General features: G+C 45.5%; 1 protein-coding gene across 3 annotated transcripts in view; it reads left to right on the top strand.

The window, feature by feature from the left end:
- The window catches only part of DST (dystonin), a 1528317-nt gene that overhangs the window by 1262193 nt on the left and 247029 nt on the right, over positions 1–19095 (top strand). The window lies entirely within an intron of this gene.

Raw genomic sequence — 19095 nt, 5'->3', positions numbered from 1 at the left:
CGCTTTTTTTGGGGGTGAGTAGCACGCTACTCAGGAAACCCATAAAGTATTAGTGGTGAATTAATATGGTGAAATTTGAAAGTAATTTGAGTGGCGGATATTAGTCAGTTATTTGGAGTGAGAAGGATAGCATGGGGATAGAAGGGAACAGTACAATCCTTTAAGAAAATTCCTAAACGCCAAAGGTTTTAAAGACGCAGCTGAAGGGATAGCCATGAAATGCTCTACTAACTCCGTCAAGATTTACTGTGGGCATGCAATGCCTTTTATCACCAGAAATGCGTGCACTCGAACCAGGAACAGATCTCAAATCACCATGAATTATCACTCAAATATCTGCTTGAAAAACATGTGAAATTCAGTAATTCTGACAGTCAGCCACCTGCTGTTAGGTGTGTTGGTCCACGCGCCCAAAGAGTATTTTCCATTGCAGTGCATGGACTGTAAATCAAAGCCTTCATGCTCCTGGCGATGCTGCACCAATGGTAATTTAACACTTAAATATAATTTGACATAAATATTTTTGACCCTGCATGTGATCTGTGCTCCTAAAAGCATTTCCACAAATCTGCTGATCTTCTACCTAAGAGAGATTTAACAATGTGATTTTGTCTCCTAAAGGGTGATTTTGCACCGTAAAGTGGGCTTTCCCTTATTTGTCATTACATACCAAAAGTTATTTTTGCTCTCAAAGATTTCCCAAACTCATGCTGATGTTGCACAGGTGACAATTTTAAACCTAAGTATGCTTTACACCTGAATGCGTTTTTGCACCTGCACATGTTTGCTGTTGATGTTTCACCAAGAGTGATTCTGCAAGAAACTATATCGTTCCACCTAAATGAGCGCTTGCACAAAAATGAGTTTTTATCACATCCAAGCATTTTTGCACTCCTTTTAAGATTGCTCCACGTATGACTTTCATCTGACTGTTATTTTGCACCTACACATGATTAACCTCCTAATCCTGATCTCTTTTCCTAAATGTCTTTCCACACTCCTGCTGATCTTTCAACAAGCCTGATTCTGTACTTAAATGTGATTTTGCTCCTAAATGTGAACACTCTGAATTACTTTGCAGTAAGGGTGACTTTCAACTTGAAATGATTTTGTCATTAATGTTTTCTTAAGCACTTTAAGTGTGAATTTTCACATAATGTGACACATGCGCCTTAATATTTGCCCTACCCATGCTCCTCTTGTATCAAGTTTGGTTATTAAGATGTTGCCACTCTAGTGTGAGGTAAAACTGATTCACATCTTTTGCAACTAATATATTACGGCAACCAAATGTAAATCCAAAGAGAGTGACAGCAGAGCAAACTCCGCATGGCATGTAAGAGCACCTCAGAGATCCCATACCCCCTAGCCTCTCCAAAACAACCCTTTAATAACAAAAACCAAGCTTTGATGGTTAACCAAGAAACCTTCATCGGGTGCAATTATTATAGTCTCAGGCTGGGCTCCACTAGCACCAACGTTCTCTTTATTTACTGAACACATACCTTCCTGGACTTGTATACAATGCTTTTATTTTCTTTATGGTCACACGACAAAAAACACATTTTTAGACACTCTGAAGGCCCTAAAAACTTCTTCCATGACTAGGAATGTTAACTCTGATGCCATGTATACCAACTCTATTGCCTATTGGAACAGCAGCTTACTCTTGTCCACTCCCCGCATCTGTCAATTATCACCTACACCCCCCTCAGGGAATGTACCCAACCAGAACAATACCAGCTGTAAAACAAAAACAGACTCTTGGAATAGTAGTACAAAGAAGCCTAACCCATGTTGTTTACAAAAGTAGGCAGCAAGAAAAGAATCAAAATAAGCCAAGGCAAAACAGCAAATCAGTGGTCTAGAGTTTCGCCCCTTTGGTCATTTGGAAGATATATTGATACATTCGATAAATTTTGATGCCACATTTATACACTTTTTCTCAAGGCAAGTGAATGGAAGCAGAGACATATGATGGACCAAAATTGCAAACAGGCAGTAATGAGCAGGTACTAACTTGGGAAATAGCAGCAGTTTTCTCAAGAAAAAGGCTGTTGTCACTGCTTCCTTAAATCTACGCTTCACTGTATCAACTCTAGAACGTGGCTATATTTACTAGGACAGTTGAGTTAATGTAGCAACACAAGATAACAAATTGGTAATGCATTTAAAAAATGTGTAAATGTGCTATAATGGCAACGCTTTGTGGGTTTTAAGGAGGTATAACAAAGACACTGCAAGAACCCCCATATGCATAAGTCATCAGATTGAAGTTGGATGGTATGTTATTTTTTAACTTCTCTAGACTTCAATCAAAACAGCCTACACTGACAATAACATAATTAAAAATGATGTTTTTTTTAGGCTCAACAAAAAGCCAACTCAGGGGAAATTGATTCGACCGAGGATAAATGAGCATTTCAAAGTGTAGGGGCTAATATGTAGAATCTGCCTCCAGTTCAGGATCTCTGAAATCTAGGGATAGCCAGAGTCAACATCTGAGGGGGATAATAAGCATGACATGATACGAAGTCTGCAAATCATTCTCTCCATCTCGCTGTCTCCCACAGGCACATTCCTCCCACTGTGTTCTCTTTTTCCACCTGTTACGCTTTAGTCAACACACCCCCTCGTGATGTGCCAAACATGCATACCAGCCACATACTCCAGACATTCCAGCATGCACATTAATTCTAATGCACACCACATACTTAAATACTCTGATGCATCCCCCAGCACATCCTGTAACCACAGCCTGCATATCTAGATCTCTTAGACACAGGCAACCCCCCCAGTCTGCCCAAGAAGCCATGGATGAATCACATCCTCTGAACCCAGTGACCCATTTCCCATACATCTCATCAGAGCTGCCATTCTGAGCTGTAGATCTGCAATCTCTAATGCAGTGTCCCTATCTGTCCTCATCCAATACTGTGACCGTATACTGTTGCACTCACTGAAACCTGGCTGTGCTGACTGGCCAAGCCACTATGTCACCACAAGTATACACAATTCTCAAGCTTGATAGAGGAGAATAAATCGGTGGGCTATGTAAATTTTCATTTTTCAATCTTTATTTCGACCATTTGGTCATAAAAGATACACATACAATAAAATCACATAGATTCTGTCAAATTTGATAAAACATCAGTACATGATTTTAAGATCAGAGCCAACAATAAAAACAAGTATTAAAAATAAGAGCGATTCTAAAGTCTACCCAGCATTTTTCAAAAATCGATTACGGATAAACCAAACGTTCGTAAAGAATTTGGAAAGTGCAAAAACAGTTGGGCCGGAAACATCGGATTTTAAAATCCTATACATAGGTGCGTATTCCCTGCCACCCAAATTCTTAATCAAAGGCAGCAGCCAATACTTTCTGGCTGCCTTATAAGCTGGGCAGAAAAAGATCACATGCAAATCATTTTCCTCTTTTTCAACGCAAAGAGGACAGTACTTATTGGAAGGGACTTGTGACCAGTTGCTGGTAAAGGACCGAAAAGGCAATGTACCATATCTCCACTGGAGAAATAACTTTCTGCTGAGTGTTGGATGTATGGGATCAAAAGCCTTCTCAAATGTATAGAGGTCCTTAGTTTGCAGAAATAAGGAAGAAAGGGACCCCTCTGTCTGGGTGGCTAAGACCCTTGCCCTTTTATGTTCGTGATACAGATTCGCCAGAGATCTCTTAGAGATTCTAGGTGCTGTATTTGCTGGTTCGGTCCACAATTCAGGGAGCCCCAGATCGGTGCAAGTTGACTGGATATATTGAACCCAGGGAATACTGAGCGCCTTTGGGTGCTTTAGTAGTTCAACCAGTTCCGCCCTATAATCGGCGAGATCGTCACCGCTCCATAGCCTGCGCCAGAAGGCAATGGGTCTTAGACTAATCTCGTCGGCCAGTGGCCGTAGCCCTAAATCGAGCCTTAAAGGAAGGAGTGGAGTGCTAGGGGGAAGTGCGGTTATTTGTCTTATAAACCTATTTTCCGTGGAGGACAAGTTCCGACACGGAATGTGGCCCCACAATTCAGCCCCATACAAGATCGCCCCCCTGGCCTGGGCCTTATATATCTGAACTAAGGCCCCCAGTGGGCGGTAGGTCGAACCGGTCATCATCCGGGATATACCCCCGGTGATTTGTGCTAATTTAAGGTTAGCCCTGCTCTGGTGGGTCCCCCAGGTCATGTTTTCGTTGAGTGTCACGCCGAGGTATTCGAACGTTGCCACTCTTTCCAGCCGCGCTTCTCCCAGTTGGGGATTCGGGCACTGTTTGGGGCTTGGATTCAATACCATATATTTGGTTTTTGAAGCATTGATTTCCAGCCCTCTATCCTGACAGAAGGCTACAAAGGCATCAAGTATCCTTTGAATGCCCATGGGTGTTTTAGATAGCAACAGTGTGTCGTCCGCAAACATTATTGCGGGCACACTGTTGCCATTTAATTTAGGGGCATCTGTGTAGTCGGTGGCGTTAAGATGGGCGATAACCCCGTTGACGAAGAGGCAAAACAGGGTCGGCGCCAGCACACAGCCCTGTCTTACCCCTCTGCCAACGGGGAATCTATCAGTCAGCTCCCCCGACCTCCCACACCTCACCCGGGCATAATTACTATGGTGCAGCCTCTGCAAGGTCAATAAAATATCTGGTGGTACGCCCATCCCTGCCAAGATAGCCCAGAGTTTTCCCCTGGGCACGAGGTCAAAGGCGGCTCGTAGGTCCACGAAAATCGTGTACAAACTACCGCCCTCGAACCTCACTGTCCTCCAATAGACCAGATTCAATCTGAAGACCTGGTCCACAGTCGATACCCCTTTCCTGAATCCTGCCTGATAGGGACTGAGGGCGTCCACCTCCTCAATCCATTCCTGAAGCCTATTCAGGAGAACCCTGCCAAACAGCTTCTGTGCTACATCTATCAGGCTAATCGGTCTGTAGTTGGCTGGGAGGAGGGGAGATCCTTTTTTAAAAATCGGGACCACCTCAGCCCCCAGCCAAGTACTGGGGATTTCCATCCCTCCGAGAATACCGTTAAAGAGAGCAGCGAGATAAGGCGCCCAGACGGTGGGCTCCTGCTTAAACAGGTCTCCTGGTAGCCCATCCAGTCCAGGCGCCTTCCCCGAAGCCAGACCTGAAATAGCAGCAGTGACCTCACTCAATGTTATTTGATCCGCCTGCGGGCCCTGCCTCTCTAGTTCGATTGGCACAGGAAGTTCTTCGGACTCAGCGCTATATAAAGACTCGAAGTGGGCCTGCCACACTCCAGGAGCTATGTTAGGCTCCACTGCCGAATGGAAACTCCCCGATCCCCCATTCACAATTCTCCAGAACAGGCGTTGATCTTGTATTACTAGGGCCTTTGTGAGTTCTTCCCACTGGTTTTCCTCCCATTCTATTTTGGCCTGAACAAGAAGCTTCTTGTAGGCTTGCCTGCATTGCTTAAGGCGATCCCCTCCTACGCCCTCCTTAATTGCTCCAAGGAGTTCTGTTTTGGCCCGTCTGCAGGCAGCATTATACCATTGTGTTTTGCCTAGGCACCTCTCTCTTGATTTACGTAGATTACGAGTGAAGTGGGGTGCCGCAACTTTTATGAGTTCCTCGTGGGCACCAAACAGTTTACTCCTTGTATCCATTTTATTTGCCACATTGTCAAGGTCCCCAACAGTTTCCAGGATAGGGGTAATGTCTGCATAGAGCAGTGGGAGTTTGTTCTTGTTTGTGACCATATGCTCCCATCTAATTCTTCTCCTATTGTTATCTAGGAGGAGCGTGGGGCGATTCCCTTCCTCATGGGTCACTAGGGCCTGAGGTGCTGGATGGACAAGGTCTAACTCGAGGGCATTGTGGTCACTGTCCAACCTGTCTATTACCCTAAAATCCTGTATTGTTGACCACCTTGCCAATTGGACCAGGACATAGTCCAGGTGAGACTCTCTTCCCCGACGGTTGTAAGTGTTTTTACCTGGTATGTCGGAGTTGATTCGCCCATTGCACGCTCTGAGTCCAAACCTTAACGTAAGGGCATTAATCTGCAATGCCAGTGGGGTCCAAGCTTTCGGAGATGGCACATCAGCCCCTGGCACTGCCCACCTAACTTCTTCTTCTGATAGGAACCCTTCCTGTAGGCCGGGGAGTGGCTCAAAGTGAGAGTTAAAGTCCCCACCCACCACATAATATAAATCGGTCGACAGTTCAGATAAAAAGTTCGAGAGATCTTCAAAGGTAGGCGATTCTTTTGACCTTCCCATCGGCCTAGAATAGATGTTAACCAATAAGAGGTTAACTTTGTTTGGCCATGTTAATAAAACCGCAAGGATGTCCTCAGAGTTGAATGGGAGCCGTGTGGCCACACAGCCCAGGTGAGCAGCAACCCACGTCGTTAGGCCCCCTGAAGGGCGGCCTTTGCCTTCCCACCTGGCTGGGATAAAGAATGATGAGTAGCCTTGATGTCCATAGTCCTCTCTGGCCCAGGTTTCCTGGAACATGCATATATCTCCTGTTTCTATGTACTTTACCAAGCCGGCTCTTCCAATTTGCTAGCTAATCCCGCGATGTTCCAGGAGATTATCCTCAAATGTTCAGAGGTGGCAGATGCCGTAGCATGAGGGTTGGAGGAGGCGAGTTCAGGCTCCACTTGGGTTGCGGAGCCCGTAGCGGGAGCAGCTAAGGATGCATGCGACAATGTGGATCTCGGCTCCCCAACGCCCACAGAAAAAGGGACCATAGTTGGCCTCTCCACAACAACTACCCCATCAGTGGCTAAATAGGAAGATTCGGTTCTGCCGTGGTCCAAAGCAACTGGGTCATTCGGTGGGCCGGAAATTGAACTGGGGGGCGCAGTGGGGAATTCCAGGGGGCCACAGGAGCCCGAGACCCCTGGCACTGCCTTACAAACAGTGAGTCAGTCGACCCCATCCAAATCGTTCAGACAGTTAAAGCGATTAAAATCGCAAAAAGGTGTGTCTGGCGGTTGAAAGTACGGGCGTTGTGCAAAGCCTTTGTGTTTGCGTCTATATTCCACCCTGGTCCAGTCATCGTGTGTTGGGACCTGGTGCCTAGGGATCGGGGGAAAGAAAAAAGATACTGGGAGGGTCTGTATGGTGGAATCAAGGGATCGGTTCATTCCTCCACAAATGTGTCGAACCGTGCCCGGATCCTTAAAAGTTACCATAATACAGTCCCCCACTATGGTTTTCCTGGTCTTCCCTAGCCATGGGACCCTTCTGACCATGATGATTTCATTATTAAAATGGGATGGCAAGGGTCGATTCCAGTTAAGCCATTTGATTACCTTTTTCTTAAGGGATTGGTAATCCTCATTTTCCCCTGATCTTAAGTGGGGGGCACCAGCTAAGACCACCATTAGTCTATTAGCTTTGGGCGGAAGGTCTGGCCTCCGTGGTCTGGGAATTGGGCAAACGGGCGTGGGTGGGGGGGCATTAACCTGTTCTTGATACATTCCAGTGGACTCTATTTGAGAGCTATGGGGGGCTAAATCCGCTTGGTGAGTAGGTCTGTTGCTTGGCTTATTGTGCCGTGCCTGAAGTTGGATGGCCATAAGGGGTTGCATAGGGGGGACAGGTGGCGTGTTTCTGGGGGGGGCTTTATTGGCATTAGATGCGACTTCTACTTTAGAAGGATCCCCAGCAGAGGAATTTGTTTCCACTAACTTTATCTGCTTGCTTACTAGAGTGTTCAGAGTGGTAAGAGAAGTTTCTAGTAGGGTAAGCCTAATCTCGACTTTTTTTAAACTATCTGAAATGGGCTGCAGAAGGGAGCGAAGTAGGAATTTGATGCTCCCCTTGGCAGAAAGTGGAAAATTTGAGTTCGACGGAGTAACCTCTGTTTCTTTAGTAGTGGCAGTTGTACTGGGGTTTAAGAGCTTAGGAGATAGAATGGTGGGCACAATCTCCGTGGGCTTCCCCGGTAGAACGGTGTTAGAACGTTTCTTGCCAAAGTCAAGATGTGATATTTTTGATTTTCCCCGCCCCCCCGCTGTTTTCCGAGCACGTTTACTCGGTGGGGGCCTGTGTAACTCCACCACTACATTCAATTTGGACTTGCTCTTATTAGCCAATTGGATTGGTGGGGTTTGGGTTACCAGGTTGACAGGGGTATGGGAAAATTCAAGAGGGGCTGGCTCAGTGTTTTTTCCAGGCGCTATCCCTGAGGTAGGGGGAGTTTCCCTTAATAAGACTGGAATGTCCTCGAGAGTCGAATTATTTAGACTACTAGGTGGCATGCCTACCTCTTGAGTGGTGGGGTAAGGGATAATATCGGTCAAGGGCCTAGTTTTCATAGATTCAATGGAGCGCCTGCGCTCCACCCTACGTTTCTCAAGCGAACCTTCCTTGTCCGCCTCTGCTTTGGTAGATTTGAAGTAATTGTCCAAAGTCCCTGAGCTGGAGACACCATCCCTGGAGGGGGTCTCCCGTGGTGAAGGCGAAGGCATTGTCGTGAATGTAACACAAAGAGGGATCAAGAGGGTGGGCCCGGCCCGGCCTCCTTCGGCCTCTGACGGCCTAAGACGGTCCCGCCCTTGTCCCGGGCTTCTCCCGGCGCCCTCCCGCGCGCTCCCGCGCAGCTGAACACTTGGCTCAGTATGTGCTGACTGGAGGTAAGGGGGAGGAGCCGTTGCAGGTCAGGTGGAGCTGGGCGGGGTGGTCAGGGAGAGCGGGCCAGCTGGAAACGGCCAGGGCAACCCGGGACTCCTGGGATACTGAGTCCGGGTTGCTGCTCGCAGCCCTGTCGCACACTCACCGCCCAGCAGCAGAGGAGAAAGCACAGCCTCGGGATGCCCCTTCCAGCGACGTGGGACCCGCGAAGCGGGTTCCACTAGGTGTTATTGAAGGTCCGTGGGCAGGCAGCAAAGTAGCGTCAGCAGCGAGGAAACGGCGTCCGTGTGAGTCCCAAGGCAGAGGGAAATCACTGCCGCTTTTAAATCAGGTGGGGCTGGGCGGGGCGGTCAGGGAGAGCGGGCCAGCTGGAAACGGCCAGGGCAACCCGGGACTCCTGGGATACTGAGTCCGGGTTGCTGCTCGCAGCCCTGTCGCACACTCACCGCCCAGCAGCAGAGGAGAAAGCACAGCCTCGGGATGCCCCTTCCAGCGACGTGGGACCCGCGAAGCGGGTTCCACTAGGTGTTATTGAAGGTCCGTGGGCAGGCAGCAAAGTAGCGTCAGCAGCGAGGAAACGGCGTCCGTGTGAGTCCTATGTAAATGCAAACCGATCAACTCAAAAAACCTCTCCTCGTTCAAGTGCCCCACTATGGAAGTGACAAACACAACACCTGCACCACCGAGGGTGGACATCTTATACTTCCCACCTGCCAGCAAAAAGTGTTATTGATGGGCTCCATGTATGTATGTTTGTATGTATGTTTGTATGTATGTGATATTTGTTTAGCACAGATCTAATTGAAAGGCATTGGAGTGCTGTACAGGGCCGAATGCAAAGATACAGTCACTGAGTGATTGGAGATGTAGCTGGGTTCTGAGTGAGAAAATGCACTGTTACTGCACTGCGATTTAATGTTCTTAAGGTGTCTTCAGCCCTTTCCTAATATAGAGTAGGGTTATTGCAGTTCTGTTGGATTCTGGGATGCTGTTCCTGATACTGTGTGTATAGGCCAAGAAGGCATATTTTATTCGGATCTAATCACCTCTTCTTGTGATAACACTTTCCTGGGAGATTATAAGCTCCTTTTGGGAAGAAATAAAGACACAAATACATCCCTTCTCAAATGCTTCCTTTGGACAGCAGCATTGCATCTTTCCTTACCACAAAAATGGGTCTACACTGGATCTCAATCACATAAAGAAATGGCACATACATTATGTTATGTGATGCACATTTGTATATTGCACCGGGCAAAACTGATCCCTGCCGTTGCATATGGGCACATAGCCTACCCAGGTGCATTTGACAAAGTGGTCAACGCGGCCCAGGCAAAAGCCTATAAGATGGTGCTACAGGCCCCTAGATACGCAAGGAACAATAGATTAAGGCTATAAATAGGCCTTAAGCGACCTGAGCTGGTATTACTGGGGGACCTTTTAAAACTCTATATTAGAGTATTGAAAGCGCCAGAACATTCACTAAAGCACTCCCTAAAATCAATCTTTGACGAGGTGGGCTCCCCCTGGCACTCAAAGGTAGGACAAGCTATTGCAGCATTGAAAATCGAAAGAAGGAGTTTGCCCCTGCATGAAATTCCATTCTCAGCCTGAGCCCAAGCAGTTAAGCGCCAAGTCCGGATCATTTCCTTTGGACTTGACCTTGCATCTCTTCGGCAAAATCCACTAACTCAGGCCCTGGACAAATCATATATTCCAGGTAAACCCCAACCTTACCTGCAAGACCCAGTACCCACTTACGCGAGAAATAAAATTTTGTACTTTCGACTTTTGGCCCTCAGGATCATGGACTTCACCCCCAAATGGGCCCGTACGGATGGCACCTTAGCCTGTCGTCTATGCAATTACCGTAGAGAATCCTGGCTACACTTGTTGTGCTGCTGCACAAAGCTGGCCAATGACCGCCATCGCTTGCTGCTTCCGATTTTATGGAACACGGACTATAGAACTTGCAGAGAGGCTTCGGACTTGTGCCTCTCAGTCTCCACGACCTGTTTGATAGCCAGAGTTGGGAAATTTATACACCAGGTAAAATGGCACTCGACTCCCACTTAACGGCATTGTCTGCAAAGTAACTGGAAGCCTTCGGCCCCAGTTATCCAACCTGGGCTGGTTTAAAGATCCACGAAGAATCCATCTTTCGTCAACAGCCCTTGGTACATGAATTGACTCTACCGAACTTTCATGTGCCTCCCCTTATCAGTTGGGAAACACTGGTGCAACCTATACATCACTCCTTTTAAAAGAACTCTGTTTTGGACAGCTAATCAGGACTAATATGTTAGTATTTTAACTTAAAGTGACTTTCACTTTTATGAGTGGATGGGACATGTGAGGGGGGGAGTCGGGACATTCATAAAGCTTTTTTTTTATCTTATACTGTAAAGATTTTAAGTAATCATGCAGTTTATTAATAAAATTGTCAAAAAAAAATCCTGGTGCTGAGCAGGTGTGAGTCTAGCCACAACTAGGGTCATGTGGGACTACTCAAAATGTCAGGTAATCAGCTTCTTGCAGAATTCAAAAAGTGAGGAGGAGGCTCTTCTGTGAAGTTGCAAGCTGTTCCACGGTTTAGGAGCAATGCAGGAGAAGGCTTGGTCGCCGGATAGGTGTTTCTGAATGTGTGGAATGTATGCAAATAAGAGTACGGATGAGCAAAGGTGTCTGGAATGTTTGTGAAAGCAGACACAATTGTTGAGGTATGCTAGCTCATTTGTATGTAGTGCCTTGAGAGTATGGGTGATGAGTTTGAATTGTGCTTGTTTGTAAATTGAGCGCCAGTGGAGCTCTTTCAGAAGTGGTGTGATGTGAGTGTGGCACTCTCAACCTTCCAAGAGTGATTCTGGCTGCCAAGACCTAAATGGTCTGCAGCCTTCTGGTGAGTTTTTTGTTGATTCCAGCATAGACGGTATTCCCGTAGTCCAACTTGCTTGTGACCAGGGTGTGTGTGACTGTTTTCTGGGTGCTAATTGGAAGGCACTTTAAAGTCTTACTCAGCATCATCACGATATGTAAGCATGGGGCGGTGACTCTATTGACTTGAATGGTCATGTTGAATTTGCTTTTGATGATGAACCCAAGGTCCTTAGTGTGGGTGGTGGTCGTGGGGGGAATGGGGTGTTGGTCCTAGATCCGTTATCCATCAGGTGGAGCCTCCTAGTAATGTGCTCTTCTCGACTATCATAATTTCAGTCTTGTCGGTTTTCAGCTTTAGGTACTTGCAGCCTTATTCATGAAGGCTAAATCGGCTCGCAAAGGGCCGGATTCTGAGAATCCGGCCCTTTGCGAGTGCGATTTTTGCATTTGGGATTCAGCATCCCAAATGCAAAAATCGCTAATTGCGATGTCGCAAATGTGCGAGGAATTACATTTAAGGAATCTCTATTAGAGATTCCTTAAATGCAATTCAACATCCAATTTAAATTTGCGAATTCGCAATTTCTTGCCGCAATTTACCGCGAGGTCAGACCTCGCGGTAAATTGCGAAAACTCAGAAAAATGCATTTAAATGCATTTTTCTGAGTTGCATGTTACACACACACGTCCTTTGGACATGTGTGTGTGCAACACCTGTGTGAAATGTCATTTGAAGGGGTGCTACAGGGTGTCCTGTGGACACCCCTGGCACCCTTCAAATCGCAATCTTATTTGCGATTAGCAAATTGCTAATCGCAAATAAGGAATACTCCCCATTCATTCCTATGGGCCTTTTGGCCCATAGGAATGAATGGCGAGTTATTCCTTATTTGCGATTAGCAATTTGCTAATCGCAAATAAGGAATCAGTAGGAATCGCATTTTATTATGCGATTCCTACATGATTACCGTTTTGCGAGTCCTTAATAGCGAATCGCTATGATTCGCTATTAAGGGCTCGCAAAACGGCCCCTTCATGAATAAGGCTGTTGGTCTTAATCCTGTGGGCAATTTCAGCCATGCAGACATTGACCTTGATCCGGTTACTGAACGTCTTGTCTGTGAGGGAGAGAAGGAGTTGCATGTCATCAGCATAAATGAGAAGACGTTGATGTTGTGAGAGCGGATGAAGCCGGCTAAATGGATCATGTATATGTTGAAGAGGGACGGGCTCAAACAGGATCCTTGTGGAACTCCAAAGATGAAATCATGGCCATCCGAGGCATATGGTGATATGTTGACTGACCGGGTCCTTCCAGTTAGGAAGGAACAGATCAATTGACGTGTGTGTCCTTGGGTTACAATGTTGTGATCTCATCTTCCACTATGCTCTTCTCCGCAGTAGCAAATCCAATTCAGGTGGCCCGAGGCCGACTGGCATCCAATGACATCAAACCCTCTTTAGCCACAGCCTGCAGCCTTGTCCCACAGAGGAAATCTTATTCCAGAAAAGTGTCTAAGCCTGAAGGTAGAAATCCTCCGTGGCCAGACGCTGAGCGGCAGACAATCAACACCAATGTCTTCATGGGCGTAAAATCAGGGGTTTTCCCACTCTGACTTTTTCTCGCCTTCGTTGGCGGCTTCACTGGGACTTTGAAAAGCAGCACCCTGTCATAGTCTTCAGATGCTGCTGAAGACTCTACCTTCTAAGATTTTTTTTTAATTCAAAGATAACTCTCAGAGCTGGACCAACCTGGTCCTCGTATCCGATCTTTGCTTGATTGCAGTTGGACTCAAACTTTACCCTTGTTTCAGTCTAGCGTGACTATTTTCTAACAGTTGGTGCTTTGAGCCTCTATTTTTATTTTAAACTTTAAATAATCATATCTCTTGTTCCGTGTATTGCATTTTTGTTGTTTGGTGCAATTTTGTTAATTAAAATATTATCTATTTTTATAAGTGGAATTTTTATTGTGATATGTTTTGACTTTTTAACTGTTTTGGTAATTCTAAATGCTTTATGCATGTTCTGATTTTATGCCTGCTACTCTGTGCCATAACTACCAGGATTTCAGCTCAGGTTAATTTGCTGAAACGTTCTCTAAATAAGTATAGGGACAATTCTTGTGGTGGGCTATCATCCACCCCCAACTAATAATCCCCTTTTTCACAATCTCAGTGTCATGCTTACTTGTAGTTAAACTTCAATGTGCAGCTAATAAAATCATACATAACAAACACATTATTTTCTCCATGCGCAAGGGTCTATTCATTCAAGTATGCTGCCAGATCAAATATACTGTTTTTTTTAGAGTCAATAAATATTTGCTCCCGATTTTGTTATCTGTAAATTCTAATCATTTTCTAACTGTATATCTCCTTTCTGAGCTATGTCTTGTCTAGCTGCGCGACTCCAGGCTGTGAGGCGACAGTGCTTGGTAAAGGCTTTGTGTGTTGAACCACAGACTACAGCAGCTGTGGTTCTGGTCCCCACCTTCTGGCAAGAATGGGCGTGGCAGGCTCTATGCCCACTTCATATCCCTGAAGAGGCAGTCCAACTGAAGGAGAGCTGGGTGACTCTGATTGAGCGCTAGCTACAGAAAGTGAAAACAATATCCCCCCCGAATGTTTAACTGGTGTTGACAGTTATATAAGTCTTCTGCTGAGATATCTTCAATGGCTGCTGTACTACTGGCGGAAGTAGCAGCTAGACACAGTGTGTATGGGTCTGGCTTGCAAGCCATTCAGAGCAGGCCTGTTTACCATCAGAGAGTTGTACATGGTATGGGTAGTCGTTAGGTTAAGTTTCCCTTTCTGTCTCCCCTTAAGAATGGGAGGGTTAATGTTCTTCCTATCAGCTTTTAGTGCCTGTTGTTGCTAGGCTAATGTGCATTGTATCACCTCAATGCTGATATATTAAGGGGAAGGTATTTGGCAAAAGAAGAAAAATCACACCTGGTGTCAAATTTGAGGCTCAAGAGTGGAAGTGTTTGGTTTATTCATTACTGAGTCTTGTTTGACTACTAATTAAGTGCTGCTATTAGCAGACTGGTGGCTGTACTTAGAAGATCTTTGAATCATACTGTTAAAATGACAGTGGTTTGGCTGTTCTTTCTTGGACCTCTTTTGACATTAAACAACCCAGTGACACACACTCAGTGTCCTTGGTACTTGCATCTTAATGGTAGTGGGCAATCTTTCTTCCAGTCTGTGCTTATTCTTCATTCTTAAATATTTACATCCAAGACCTCCCCCGTGCTTCTTGATTTCTTCCTTGACTTGGTCACCTGCAAATTGTGTCAGACCTTTTTGCCTCACAAGTAGGGTCATTTTTTTACTTAAACCCTACGTGCCAGCCATTAATGCCCTTATTTCTTTGCAATTTAAGGGACCGGTCAAATCCCACGTTTACTCAGTTGTATCCTCTCACACCATCAGCATGCCTAAAACACAGTCGCCAGAATGTTATTACAATTTAAAACGTTTGCCACATTTCACCAGGCCTGCAGTTGCATCACTAGTGCCCAGCCCAGAAGCTCATTAATTACAAACCTTTTTGTATGGCAGTGTTGTATTCCACTTTTATGTTAGGTTAGCACATTTCTCAGATATTTCCCATTTTACAATCAGATATCAACCTCTGGAGTGTTATGGGCGTCTTTGTAAAAATACTGGGAGGTGCAACCTTCAAAACACAGGTAAAAGACACACAAGTGGTGAACGGAATGCAGAACAAATCAAGATATTTACCCCCAGTCAAGAGATCTGGGTTAAATCCATCATTTTTTTACTCACCATGCCACCCTAGTTTAGACCCAGCCATATGCAAATCAGTCTTGCCCATGATTCTCGTGGGAACAATCAAGTCTGAACTTCCAAGCCAGGTCCTCCCTGGACCAGAAACAGGCATCCTAGGACCAGTTTCGGGATTTCACCCCTCATCAGGCAAGCTAGCTTGAGTCCAGTGGCACAGTGAACCCGGGACCCAAGTCTGGGCATATCCGCTGCACTTAGGGCGAGAAAGCAAAAGTCATACAAGTGATTGACGGTTTCAGTGCTCTCTCCATCATCTCCTAGTGTTTGCTTTGTTCTCCCTAAGTTGGCAGGGTATGCCTAGATGTGGGTCCCTTGCTCAGTTTGCCACTGGATTCAAGCAAGCCTAGCAGGTGAGGGGTGTTACCCTGAAACAGGTCCCAGGATGCTTGTTTCCAGTCCAAGGAAGACCTGGCTTGGCAGTTCGGGCTGTACTATTCCCATAAGGAACAGGGTCAAGACTGATTTGCATACAGCTGGGTCTGAACTGGGGTGGCAAAGTAAGCTGAAGAATGATGATGTATTAAACCCAGATCTGTGACTGGGGTAAGTGTCTGACAAGTTTCAGCGCTCTGTCCATCATATCCTTGTGTTTGCTTCAGAACAGAGGTGGCCTCTATAAGTCTGGTGGCGAGGCCTCTGAGTCAGGCCTCTGAACTCGGGTGCGAAGGGAGCTAAAGAATGGTGATGGATTAAGCCCAGATCTGTGACTGAGGTTGAGTGTCTGAAAAGTTACAGTGCTCAATCCATCATCTCCTTGTGTTTGCTTTGTTCGCCCTAAGTTGGCAGGGTATGCCTAGACGTGGGTCCTTTGCTCAATTTGACACTGGATTCAAGCTAGCCTTGCTGATGATGGGTGCTACCCCAAAACCTATCCCAGGATGATTGTATCTGGTTCAGGGAAGACCTGGCTTGGCAGTTGGGGCTGGACTGTTCCCATCAGGAACAGAGTCAAGACTGATTTGCATATGGCTGGGTCTGAACTGGGGTGGCGGAGTGAGCTAAAGAATGATGATGGATTAAACCCAGATCTGTGAATTGGAGTGAGTTTTGAAAAATTTCAGTGCTCCGTCCATCATCTCCTTGTGTTTGCTTCAGAACACAGGTGGCCTCTATAAGTCTTGCTGAGGGCCCAAACAAATTGTAAAACACTTGGTCTCATCTGCCGTCTACTTCCAATCACTGCTGCTTCTCTCCACGCTCCTCGTCCCATATGAATTGTTGTATTTTAGCTTATTAGAATAGACATGTATGGTGTTTCCTTAACTTCTAAAAGCCAATATACACTGCTGTTTCAATAGTGAATATTATTTCAGGCATTACCATCGGCCATTTGCATTAGAACAGAGCTGGTCACCCTAAGAGAAACCCAAGGAACCCAGCGAGGAAGAAGGACTGTTATTATAGTTAGTGTAGGTTCACCTGAAACTGCATTTTAATGCTGAAGAGCAGTCACAGTGAAATGCGCCGTTCCACGTGTGTTTCTTGTGGCTGTTCCTCTTTTGAGCCTGTCCTGGTGATTGATGGTGGTGGTTGCGCTGAAGTGTGTCCCTTTTCGCAGGCTATTGTCCATGTTCACAGAATGGTCTGTCGAAGTCCCAGCACACAGCCTGGGGAGGAAGGGATGCTCGTGGGCTATGGGGGCTCGGCACAGACAATAAGCCGAGGCACAGCTGTTGCACGGGTTTATTGCAGATTAGCCCCCTCCTGCATGCTGATTTTCTGCCCTCACTTTCAGACTCTTCAGCATTTCGAAGCATAGAGGGGATACAATGAGCTGTCTGCCGGAGCATCAGTGATTTATTAAAAGAGACATGATGGTTAATCTCACACATGAAGCCAGGCAGAGGCTGTGCGCACTGGGCAGGTGTTGGGCAGAAGAAGCAGGATCTTCAACATTCATCTATCTTTGATGTGTTGGTAGAATATGCCCGCGGGTTATTCTGTCGCTATGACTCTCTTCGTATACAAGATTCAGTAAATGGATAGTGTTGTCAGTCCCCTGCACGCAAACAGGAACGCGCCTCATTGTTATAAGCGTTTCTTGGTCCAATTGAAGGAAACAAAGACTTTAGATCCCAGAATGCAGTCATTTGTGAAGGAGCTTCTGCCAACCCTGAGAGAGAAAACACTGCCTTCTGGTGGAGCTTATTTTCAAGAGCATAAAGTGCTTCTCACACTCAATTATACGTTTAGACTGATATAAGACTGACTGCTAGTATTTCTTCCCTTCTGAGTGGCACCACACAACACTTTAATCCTCTATAGCGCCTGGCAAATTTAAAACAAGTGCCAGTAATGTGTCTGTATGTGTGTGCACTGAACCATATGACAGGCCCCTGACTTTATTGGAGAGTAGGTGCTCAGGTAAAAACAGCATCGATTTTGCAATACATTCCAGTATCTGAGGTTTGACACGGGGTAGTTAAATGACTGTGGTTTAGTTTTAGGTTCGTAATTGGTTATAGTTAATTTCAGGTTGAAAGGGGCCTAATCGAAGGCACGTTGACCATCATTCTGCCCTCCTTGACCTCTAAAGAGTGATATACTGAAGGCCGCTGGCATTCTTTTGGTGTAGAATCAATAGTGTCCCGTCAATGTTTCCAGGAGGTTTCCAAGAGGTGCATAAGGAAAAAAACAAATCTTCCCCCTTAGGATTTAAATGTATGGCAATTCATCCAAAATAGGCATATAGTTGTCCTACAATCAATTAGTTTATAACTTTTATTATCAAAAATATAAATATGTATTAATACAACATACATATAGATTAGTTACTTCATATCACATATTAACATATACATTCAAGTGAATAATAGCAAATCATTGATAAAAGAGCCCACTAAACACAATAATCCAACACACGACATAATGTAACAATCATGAGATAAATACAAACCAGACAACAAAACGAGACAAATTCAAACAATAAACAGTAATAGACAACAACAATTACATATATACTATAATACAATGCAGTGATTATGCAATCATTTGGAGATAGAAATAAACCAACAGGACAAAACACCGATGTGCGTTTCGGAACACTAATGTACATACACAATTCCTTCTTCAGGGCGTGGAAATGGGAGTAAATTCAGTAGCAACAAGCCATCTGTGTGTCATGTATAGACCACCGGATATGTGGTACACGGGGCTCAATTAAAGTGTAACATAATAAGTCTGTAAGGACAACAAAACATGTTATGAATATAACTAAGTGCCTTACGCCGAAGGGACTGCAGGGGCCCTTAAATAGAGTAATCTAAAATGGAAAAATAATACGAGCAAATTTACTCCAAAATGTGAGCAAGGGCTCAATAAGTGTGGTGATGGTAAAAACTACCCAACCTGAGGGGAAGGTAAGGCCCAGAGTAACACTTACCAGTTAATCAATTCCGCTGCACAAAAGCATGGCGTGAGTCGGCAACCGTCCCCGGCCAGATGGGGGGGGGTTACTCATACAGTTTTATATATACGTCGGCCAGCTGTGTCTAGGCAGTAGTATCTGTAAAACAGCCTACACCTGGGCCGGAACCAAAGGGTGGTAAAAGGTCTAGACTGTGGGTAAAGCATGTCTGAGGCTGAGAGCCATGTTATTTATTTATTTAATTTAATGGTTTTGTAAAGCGCGTAGTAACTCAAGGAGCATCCCAGCGCTGACCTGCTACTCCAAGGGTTTCAGCCGTCTGATGAAATTATATCTGCGGGAAAAGGAGGGTCTTTAAGATTTTTCTGAACTGGAGGTAGTTCGGTTCTGTCCTGAGTTTTCGTGGTAAATGGTTCC

Source organism: Lissotriton vulgaris, chromosome 6, assembly GCF_964263255.1.
Source record: "Lissotriton vulgaris chromosome 6, aLisVul1.2, whole genome shotgun sequence".
NCBI lineage: Eukaryota > Metazoa > Chordata > Amphibia > Caudata > Salamandridae > Lissotriton > Lissotriton vulgaris.
The sequence above is the reverse complement of the archived record's forward strand: the minus strand, read 5'-3'. Positions and strand labels throughout refer to the sequence as shown.